The 11,507-nt window shown below is 38.7% G+C and overlaps 1 non-coding gene across 1 annotated transcript; it reads left to right on the top strand.

Annotated features, from left to right (window-relative positions):
* Positions 1-2,712: 2,712 nt before the first annotated feature.
* Positions 2,713-2,784, top strand: TRNAE-CUC. Its single transcript has one exon. It is a non-coding gene; the product is annotated as a tRNA-Glu (tRNA).
* Positions 2,785-11,507: the final 8,723 nt, after the last annotated feature.

Genomic DNA, 11,507 nt, shown 5'->3' with positions numbered 1-11,507 from the left:
TCCCCTCTTGTGCTAGCGTGCATACACAGGACCTACCCTAAATGGGCTGTGGCTGAGTGTAAGACCGTAGGAAACAGTAATCTAAAGACAGGATGGGAGTATGAGGCAATAGCATTGTTCAGCTTGCTAAAATGATAGTGTTTAGGTAATTATTTTTTAAAAAGTCATAATTAAGCCTGTTATCACACAGCTAAATGACTTGAGTGGTTAGGGATAAAGCATAACAGTGCTTGAGAAGTCAATCACTGCTGGATAGTGACATGACAGACCCACTGGATGTAGATGAAAATGCCCTGATAGTGGGTAAGATGTGGCTTGAGTGGCACAAACTATGGAACACCTTGAAACAAAAGCATAGAACTTAGATAGCACGGAGAAGCAGACCAAGAGATGGGGTGACCAAGACTAAGATTCACTGGGTTATGGTAAGGATTTTGTAGTGTGCGAAAGGGAGCAAGGAAAGGTCTATTTCTCAAAACTGGGGAAAAAAGATGCTGCAATAATAAGAAGGTAGACAGCATGAGCTTCATCTAGAAGACCGGGAGAGATTTATTATTCTAAATATAAAAATTTAGATATCCACATCAAAGATCATGCCTCAAGTTTACCATTTTTAATTATGGCAGAGCTGTATACAGGAAGGGAAATAAAACAGTGAGATATGAAAGAAAAGAATAATGTATTCTACTGGAAGAATTAAAGACAGATTCTAGACAATATTCCTACTTCACCCAGCGCTACTTCAGAGTCAGGTGCTGCACGAAGGCATTCATTCAGGGCTATTGCCCTCATATAGGAGGAATACTTCTTCTTTCATGTAGTTCTTATTCTGTGTTTTTTGGGGTCTCACCAGTTTGGAAAACTCCTGCCTCTATTGACTAATGCCAAAATAATTAATTTTAAAACTGTTCAGTTCAAATAATATTTAACTTATTGTTATCTGAATTGTTAATTTGGTGAATATTAGAACAGGTGCTTTGCCAAATTAACCTTCCACAAATATGAGAAAGTATTTTTCTTAATTGTTTTTAAAACAAGCAAACAAAAGAACCAACCAAATACTAAGTGCTTCACTGCACCAGATTGTATGCTCTGAATTTTTTTGTTATCCTGAAGCTGTGTATAATTCTTACTTTAGGGGATTGTTATTGTAAAAGTGTTGGATGGTTTGTTTCTCTGTCACGGTAGTTTGTCTAATATTTAAGTAAACCATCTGCAAAACAGAAGTTCTGTCACTAGGTGGTGATCTTGGACTGTCCATTCTTTCTCTTCCTCCACCCTCTCCCCTTTCCTCGCACTCTGCACTTCCCGATAATGACCAAAGCAATAAGCCTGTTTTAATGCTGCTTCAGAATATTATGTCTACAAAGGTAAAGAGTCTTAGCATTTAAAGGTGTAGAACAGACTGAAACTATTCGTCCTCATCTTCTTCCTCTCATCTTTATCTTTTCTTATAATGTCCTGTACTCAAGGCATTATTTATTATTTGTGGCTGGTAGCATGCTTAACATTGTGCTATATAATGTGAAAAAATTCAAAATAAAAACTAAAGGAGAGGATGAGAAAATCCAGAGCTGGAACACTTAAATTTTAAATTACTCGTTACCTGACTAGAAAAAGAAATGAATATTAATTTTATTTTTTTTTCAAATAAAGAAACAGAGTGGTAGTGTGTTGATTTGGGAACTCAGGGCACAAGCTTTCGCTGGCGACAGGTAGTAAGGAAACAGTAAAAGTGGGATTGGGAAACAAACTGGGACAGAGGGGAATTTCTCCTTGAGTCTGTACTTCTATTTGACTTGCTACAGCAGGTGCTTTCTTTGGTATGCCTCCGTTCTTTCCATGCAGTGCAGCTCTAACTCCACACCTTTTACAGTCCAACAAAGTGGGCCTGTAAAACTGGGGAATTTTTAAGGAATTGAATGTGATGGTTTTGTCATCTGTATTTGCTTGTGCAAGTGAGGACTCGAACTCCCATAGGCCAGCTTTAGGCTCACCTCTGTCAGTGCACAGCCACTGTATTAAATGCTCTCATTCCATTGTGTATTTTGGAAAATGAAATCTCCTTTGGCTTTCTAATTGGTCAGATTCCTCCACTTCTATATATGAAACATGTCTTCAAAGCCAAGATCTCAGAGGTATTAAAATATGAACAAAGCCCAAATTCTCGTTCTTCAGTTTTGTGTGGATACCATTGGCCATTTTACTGCACAAGAAAACATTGTGGAAAAAACCAAAAAAGTCTAGAAACTAAAAGGACATTTTCAAGCTCTGTTGACCTTTTCCTCCTACTGTTCTTTGAACTTCTTTTGTTTTAATTGGCTCCCTTCTAGAGTCTTAGGTACCCAACTTTACGATGTTGGCATCTTTGGCTAGTTGTTTCTACCAGAATAATTGATGTACAAAGGTTTTCTTGCAGTTTTCTTCTCTCTGACTCTAGGATGGGGAAAAAGAATTGACCTAATCACCCTTCATTTTGTTGTTGCATCCTGTCACAGGAAAGAAAATACTTTTTTAATGTTACCCTACTTTTCTGCCATTCTGTGGGTAGCAATAGTGGCTAGTTTGTGTTCTGTTTAACAGATTGCCCATTTGGTTGAGGGGAAAAGCTCCCACCACTACCACACCCAAAAAGCTAAAAAGCACAGTGTGGGGGTGGGGGGGTGTAGTTGCAGGGAGGGAGAAGGTATGTGAGTTATAGACTTGTGGGGCCCCCTGGTGGTCTAGTGGTTAGGATGCGGCGCTCTCACCGCCGAGGCCCGGGTTCGATCCCCGGTCAGGGAATTCCCCCGGGCAGATGGAGCTCGTCAAGCCCTGTAAGGGCATCCATCTAAGAGAAGGTCACTCTAAACAAACCTACGTCCTGAGGACCTCACTGCCATTGTCCAAGCTTGCTTGGCCCCGGCAGATGAACCTTAGGATTAAAGGGTGGGCTCAGTTCAGCGCATGCTGTGTCTCACCTAAAAAATCCATTGCGCAGGCTTGAAAGGTAAAAGACCTTTCCCAAATCTTCGTTCGTGAAGACTGGCCATACATACTTATAGACTTGTATATCCTCCCACCTCCAGAACTTTGAGATTCTTGTTTCAAATATGGGATACTTGAGGAAGAAGTACTTCAGTGCCAAGACATGGTCTTACATGTAAATCTATGCAAAGCACTACCCATGTGTTTGGCAGTCAGACTAATTTCTTTGCAGACAGGGAGAATTTGGTCAACTAATGCCTTGACTGGCATGTCTGAGGAAAATCAGCCTGAAAGCAGCCATATCAGTCAAAGTTACATTAAAATCTCGGTCAACTACAAGAGAAACTTACCAGTTCCCACTGGAAGTAAAGCTATTTTGAAGGACTTATGTCCCGTGGGAAAGATTCCAAACAGTTCTGAAGTGAGCTTCAACTCCACTAGCTGTTACAGTGGAGAGGGAAAGTGCCTGAAATTCTTCATATAAACATTAAAACCCACATACTTTCACTTATCTGCCCAAACAGTCACATAATCACAGTGATTACATATGCCCAGAGCTGAGCCACTCATTTTCATACTGAAGAATTATGACTTTAAGCCTGACCCCACCTCCCAGAAGACCTCTTAAAAATAGATACTGGAATCATTTAGTTAGTGTGACTGGGAATTCATGATCCAAGTATTTGGATCAGTATTTTCCAGACTGGGTGATCCATTTGGCCAATTGCTTTCAGACAAACATAGTGATTTGAGGATGCACTTCCTTTTGTAGATTGTAGAGTATATTTTCTTTATATATACATAAGAAACCCAAACAAACAAAACCAAAACCAAATCTCAAACCTATTTTGGAGCAGAAAGATGAATGCTAGGTGACTGAATGAAGACAGGGCTTTTCTTCAAAAAATTTTTAATATGGAATCCCAATATTTATTGAAACTTTTTGTTGCTATCCCAATAGAAATAACAGCACTTACATTGCCTTCTATATCTGACAGTTTATGTCTTGACTGAGAAGTATGCTATGGTATAGAATTAACAAACACAGCAGACAAGTTTGTTTATGCTATTTTAAAAAAAAATTTATAATAGTGTATTATCCTGAAATCAATCAGGGGAAAGGAAGGACTTCATCCTTTGGTGATCTTTTTAATTTAAAATTAACCCCTTTTTGGATCAGTAAAATACCTCTTTATGTTTAACTTTGTCAGCTTCTGAGTACAAATTTTAAGTAGGTTTATAACAGAAAGAAGACTTTAAATTTCTGAATTTAAAAGCTGTGGAGGTTTGAGTTTTGGGTGTTTTCCTTTTTTTTTTTTTTTTTTTTTTTTTAACTGGGTTAAACAATCTTTGGAGTACTTCTGCTAACTGAAGTCATCCAACTAATCTTTCAACAGGGTGAAATCTGTTAAATTTATACTATAAACATCTTTTAGATATCCTGTGGAAACTTCCAGTTGAAAAAATAAATGGTGAGTCCCTGTTGTAAACTTTCAACAATGCCAATTACAGCAATATTCTGCCTTTTACCATAGGTCTGAAGAGTGAGTTTTCTAGTAAGTTTACAATGCAATAGTTGAGAGTTCTTGCTTTTGCTGAGGGGCCTCTAAGCACAAAAAATGCAGTGTGTGGATCATGTGCTTGAAAGGTACTTCAAATAAACTGAGGGAGAGATTTATTACTCCAGTAATTAAATGGAAAGAGTAAAGCAAGTATTAGATGCCATAGACTGCATGATGGACCATTGTTCCATGTCAAAACACTAACTTAGAAGTGGTAGAAGATTCATAGAATAAGTTCAAAGAGTTCCAGTTTTGAACCTGAAACTTGCAGAGCTGTGAGTTTTGGAGATGTAATGCCTTCATTTAAAAACAAAACACAGCAACAAAAGTCTAACCTATTGCAAAACAAGCTTGTACCTAAAGGTTAGACTGAGATCTGGATGCGCAGGAGGAATGATTACTGATAGCCATCTTCTGAGACCAAGCAGTCCAACATAACCCTCTGAACACCCAATACCCACCAGAATTGCAGTCAGTATGAACATATGCAGTGATGGCTGATTAAGAACTTGTTGTCCCTGACTTTGGCTGTCCATGAGAGAGGGGCCAATCTCTAGTGAAGCCTCAGCATTAACTAAACAATGAACCCTATACAATTCTGAAAATGTGCATCTGAGGCTTTAAAAACTCTATTTGCTGTTTGATAAAATGGCTATTACAAATCTTAAACCAAAGTTCTACAAGATACAGCCTAGTCTTGGGCTTCTCCAGTCTCTGCTCCTGCTATCTTCCTCCAAGTGTTTGACACTGGTCTCCCTTGGTTCATAAAGGTTCAACCTACTAATTTCACCTTATACCTAAATCATGGACTTAGAACTGAACATCTAATAGCCTCATGCCAAAAAGAGCAGAAGCAGATGGTGCTGCACCTGTGTGAAAATATTAGTGATGGTAACACTATCTGCCCAATTACTTCCTCTGAATGGGTCATGACCAGGTTATATCAATTGATCTCTCCAGGTTTTCTGCTATAATTCCCAGGAAATTTCCCTTCCCAGGTTCAGTTTCACAAACATGTAATTTAATAGGGGCATGGTTGAATTGCTTGGCTCACGTGGTTATATGAAAATAAAGGCTGAGAGCTCAAGAATACAAGAGCATGCACAGTTTGGGGGGGATGAGATGGAGGGTCATAATATTTATTGGTAGTCAATAGTGGAAAAGAGCCCTACAAAAACTGAACATGGTGTTAACTTTGGCTGGTCCTTTCTGTGGCAGTGACTATTCTGTGAAACCTTCCCAGCGCCTGCATAGTCTCCACTCTTGTATAAACAGCACAGGTAGTGATAGTATGTCCTAAAAGACTGACCTAAGTTTCAGGTGTGAATATCTTTAAGGCCAGCTTTTTTCTCAATACTTCCAATTCATTAATAGGTGCTACTCTATTGCCTTCTCATTCGCAGGTTCTTGACATGGTTTTTGGAGCAGGACTCTTAGAAGGCGTTACTTACCTGCACTGGTTCCCTGTCCCTTCTGTTCCCTTGGCCTCCTGTAACTCACTCCTTACAGTGAGTATGAGATTAAGTAAAAACATGAGATGTATTCTTTTCATTGTCATAGTCAGCTGAGATATTTTGATACAGAGCAAAAATCCTCTAGGTATGCCTGTCTCATGCATACATATATTTCTTAGAATAACACAAGCTGGAATGAAGGAGTAATTCCCAGTGTTGAGCAGTCCTGCAACACCCACAATGCTATTCAGTTGCTCTTCACAGAGCACTTAAGGGTTTCTGTGTTTCAGTAGTCTGCCAGGTCAAATTCCTGCTGTAGGTTTGCTGGCACATATGCTGACTATATGCCTCTTTTTCAGTGAGTAGAATTTTCTTTAAATAGCTTTTAATTCCTTCTGGAGGTTTCTTTCTGATTTCTCATTTGTTATTTAAGATGATGCTTTTTAATGTTTTAATTTATGTTCTCATATGAAATTACAGCCACTTTTGCATAATTCTTTCCTTCTTCCCCAGTTCCAATAGATGTTGCCTCAAGATATCCAAAATTATTTGTCTTGAACTGCCTGGGATGGTTAATATTACAAATATGATGTTATGCATAACTACTGTCAAATATTCCTGTTCTCCAAGATTTGCTTTTGGCTGGATTCCTTAAACGGGCTATGGAAAAGAGAGTTTTTCCTTCATGCAGCTTGAGACAGAAATTATGCAGCAGTTATTTAAAAATAACTTTTAAAAATCTATGAAAACTATGAATTAAAATTAAAAACACTGTTATACCAGGGGCAAGCAAAATTACTGTTTGCTCCCTACCCATGGGAATCCTTTTCCAGGTGCTTTAAGGACATGCTGTACCTGTTTGACTGTATGTATTTATGACTCCTTTTAGCTATATAAGAGAAAAGCGATAACTGACTTATGTTAGACAAAAGGACATCAGTACAGAAAACGTGATTCTGGGATTTTAGGAGTGAAGGGAATCATATGGGTGTACAATACTAAAATCTTCTTGTTCCTTGTTACTCTAAGAAAGGCAATTTGCTGGGACGCAGTAGGGAAATTCAAGCTGAAGATGCGCAAGATTTTTGCAAAGATGTCTACAGGATATTGTTATTCATTTGCTTTTCTGCCATGAGGACTTTATGTTGCAACTAGAGTAGAGAAAGGGGGAAAGATGTACTGGTGTAGTTTCATCTTTTATTCTGAGACCTGGGGTTATTTTAGAAAACAGCAATTCTAGGATAATAGCTTAAGTTAACAATATTCGTTAGCTAAATGAACACTACCACAAATTGAGTTATCAAATATACAGGGTTTAAAATTTACTTTTGATGAGGTGCATATCCTAAAATCTCTAGTACATTTTTCCTAAGCCAAAAGACACTTAAAAAGAAGGAAAATAAACCAAATCAAACAAAAACAAACAAACCCCAAAACCCAAACACTCATGCCATTTCAAATCTTTTCAATGATCCAGGATATATGTTGAAGTATATTGATGATTTCATCCTTTGACTGTTCATATTGCGAATACCACCAGAACAAGCTATTAGTATGATCTGAAAAATGATGTGTATCGAACAGACTTGGCAGTAGAACAATCTTCTTCCTGTAAGTGTTCATCATTTGCCTGTGACAGTGGTATCATGAGAAAAGGGCTGAAGGGGTAGGTAAGGAGAATATAAAGAAGTCCTATTGCTATTTTCTGTTGCATCTTGATCTACATATAAAAGTGTGTTCCCTGTCTGTATCGAATATTTGTAAGCCCTTCAGGAGAACTACTGCTATTTTAAGCATGCTCCGATCTATTTTCATAGAAAAACTTTGGATAGGTGTTTCATGCTGCTGACCTTTGTAAGTAAGCACTCCATGTTTTGCTGAAGCAGCAGTAAAAGCTGCTGCATTTCACCCATAATTCTTTGTTGCTGCACATTTCATGGGGGCATTGATCCAATGTCAAAAGAAGAGGTCAATTTAGTTTTAAGTCCTTGTGATAACAGTTCAGGATCTGAAGAAGGATAGGACATGCCAGGTGCAATGGCTCCAGAAACAAATTGCATATGGACAGGCACAATCTCAAACACTTCAAAAAACATAGAGGCTTGCAAGGTAAGATGTGTGGGGCCTGGCTTCCAATGGGTGTTTTCCATAATATCAAGTTAAGGTGAAAAAGTAGTTAATTCTGAAGTAAGAGGGTCCACATACACAGTTAGATGGGAATGGTTAAACTAGATTAAGTGTAAACATGTGGTTAAATGGGCCTCTAAAATTGATGTGTCAAAGGTCTGCATGTGGAAGACTTAATTGATGGGTCCTATATGGTGCTGACAGAGATATCTAAAGACCCATATGACTTACAAAAAGAGATTACATTAATTGCTGTCTTATACAGCAATGACAAAGTCCTAACATTTTTCACTTTTTTTCTTTTTCCCCTACAATCACAATATTTAAAGAATACAGTGAAAATGAAGCAGTAGTTGTTCAGCATCCTACCTACCTTTGCTTGCAGAGTGGTGGCATGTTGCACACCCCTACTCCCCCTCTCCTACATGAAGCAGCACCTTCTATTCCTGCAGAAGTGACTTCTGCTGTCAACAGCAGTATGCTGTGTCGATATCTGGAGAGAAAAAGCTCTATGTGTCCATTAGGATATGTTTTCTTATGGGCAAATGAAACAACTGGTGAGAGGAAATGTCCTGTGGAAAAAGTTGCTGAGTGATGTAGGACAGTGAAAGCGAGCAAATGAGCAGTTGGTGATTTAGAGAGAGCACAAGAAAGATGTTACAGGTCAGTTCTGAGAGTAATAAACAAGGTATTTCAAGCTAATTAGCTGAAAAAATATTGGCATGTTTTAATTTCCTGAATAATTAGGACAAATAGAAATCTCTTTTGCTTTCTCTGGAAAACACTTTTTAAAGGACATCATGTTACAAAAAGAATTAAGGATCTGCAATAACAGAAATGGGAAGTGTAATAATCATCTAATTAAACCTGGACAATAGATCCAGCCCTCATAAATAAGATCACGGTATGTTTTCTGATTGGCACTGAACAAGATCAAGTGCAAAACATGTTTTGAGTGAAGGCTAATTCACTTCCATATAGTGTCCACTTATTTTCTTAGAAAAAAAGGATTTAATAAAACAAAGCACTGGAGCATTGATCTTGTAAACTGGAAAGGGAAATTTCAACAGTGAAATTTTTAGAGAGTGCCAATAATCCTTGGGGGAGCAGGCCTCCAGTTGGTACGAATAGTCAGAACTTCATTATTTGGCTTCATTTTGCAGATGGCTTTACAGAACCCCTAGGTTGCCCTTGGGTAGCCCAGATGCCTAGTCAAATTGTTTCACAAATTATAAAAATGAATAAAATTGTTAGCTCTGTGTTGAGGCTAGTGGTGAGGGAAGCATTGCTTCTGTTCAGGACTGAATGTCTCACCTCCCATTTTGTTCTTGAACCCCGAAGCATCCTCGTGGCAGCCTCGTTATTACTTGCCTGGAAGATAATCTGAAGTGTAACTTTTAACCTCCTTGACTGTGATCAGCTTTCTGTCCTTGCAGGACTGTCAGCTCTGTCACTGTAAGTCAAGTGGAAAGAGGAGCAGTGCACATGTTTTTCTGTGCTGTATCAGAGCTACCAGCCCTACTTGGAGGCCCCTCTACTGGGCTGTTTCACTCTTCTTAAATTAATCATTTTAGGTTAAGCTTCGCCAGAGTGAGTTACTGGGATAGATCTTGGTTTTCACCTTTGAACAATAACAAAACTGGCGCATTACCAGGAAGGGCAGTGGCTGGGGTGGGTAGGAAGGAAAGAATCATATAGGAAATAATTGTGTAGGAGATTTTTAAGTATGAGGAAGTGAAAAATGAGAACCAGGACTATATAGATTTGTGATGAATGTATACGTCAAGCCATAAGTTATATTTGCATAGAAAATTGATCTATTTTTTGTTTGCAGACTGTGTTCTAATTTGCAATTCTTGTTTTTCCCAAATGTATTAATCCCTGCAGGTGAGTCTAAACTGAAAGAGTAAATGTGAGCAATTCAGAATGATAGGGAAAATTCAGGCTACATATTTCAGCCAGGATTCATACTCATCTCTGGTGTGTGTGAGACTCTGAGAGATACAGTCCTCTGGAGATTTGAGCTTTGGTGGTGGAAAACCAGATGACTGTTCAGGAGTTGTGGAGTAGGCATGGGATGGAGGAAGGGAGACCTGTGATTCTTACACAGTACTCACAAGGGCTGAATTCTCTCTAGTTATGGAAACAACAAAATGTTCTGACTTCCCAAACCATGAAATGCTTTTAGCTGCCCAATGGATGGACAGCTTTCTCTGTCTATCCAGAGCGGGCACACTACTGCTGACAGACATAATTTGGGAGGAAGGGAAGGTCTATGGAAGCGAATGAGTGACATTACAACTTTTCTTTATTTCTATGGCTCTGCATTTCCTCAGAAGCAGGATAGGGACAGAGAAGGGGAAAGCCTTGTCAGTATGTGGATTACCAGTGAAGCAAAGGGCTGATTGTCTTAAGTGCACTTCTGAAAACAGAAAGTAAAATTAATGGCAACCTTTTGGTTTTTCTTTGGGAGACAGTTATGCAGGCAAATTGCACTTGTTAAATTGCTTATTAGCACTTTCTCTGATCGGATTGATACCTTCTCTATTCTTAATTAGAAGCTGTTGGAGTGCTTGAGGATGATTTTCAGTACTTGCAAGATGAGTATGACTAGTAACTTGTAAACCTTTAATTAATTTTTTAAAATATGGTGGTCCAAACAGCTGGGCTTCTGAGGGCTGTGAGAGGTTGTCATGTAACTGTAGTTAGAAATAGAGCACTATATAAATAGTAATACAGGCAAAAATGTGCTGTAAGAAACAGTGCCAGAAATTGAAGTTACTGTACAGGACATCTAGCTGTATTTGAACCTTGTTGGTTTTCTGGTCATATGGTGTTACACCCTTGCACAGCAGATCCTATTCTAGAGGCTCTCTTTGTAGCTGTTTTCTGATATGAATATGTGTTTTGTACTCACCTATGATAAATTCTGGCTGCTTTTGAGAAATAAGGATGCACTGCCTACCTTAGCCTGACTCAGCAGCCCTCTGAAAGACATGGCCTCGATACAGACTTGATACAGCTCAGCCACAGTCTTGGCAGTCTTTCCAGCACTTCAGTTTTGGGCTTTTGTTTTTTTTTTCCAGATTTCCTCCTTTTGGTTTTTTTTTCTTCTCCTTAGTTGTTTGTTGCAATTCAGCTAATCAACAGTTGCTCTAGATCTTGGCACAAAGGCCTTTATCCTGCTGTTGAAGTGGTGTGTTGTGAGGTGCCCTGTAGTACTCTGATAGGGAGAAGAGATCTTTGATGATATCAAAGAATTTTTACAAAGCAACACCACAAAGATCTGTGTTGTTTGTACTGCTATTGGCAGGAATATGTGGAACAAAGAAGCAGATGAGCTCTTGGGTGCATCTGATCTGAAAGAGGAGCAGCAAACCTCAAAGTTGAAAGCAGA

Source organism: Neopelma chrysocephalum, unplaced genomic scaffold (genome assembly GCF_003984885.1).
Source record: "Neopelma chrysocephalum unplaced genomic scaffold, ASM398488v2 Primary Assembly neopelma1_26b, whole genome shotgun sequence".
Classification (NCBI taxonomy): Eukaryota; Metazoa; Chordata; class Aves; order Passeriformes; family Pipridae; genus Neopelma; species Neopelma chrysocephalum.
The sequence above is the reverse complement of the archived record's forward strand: the minus strand, read 5'-3'. Positions and strand labels throughout refer to the sequence as shown.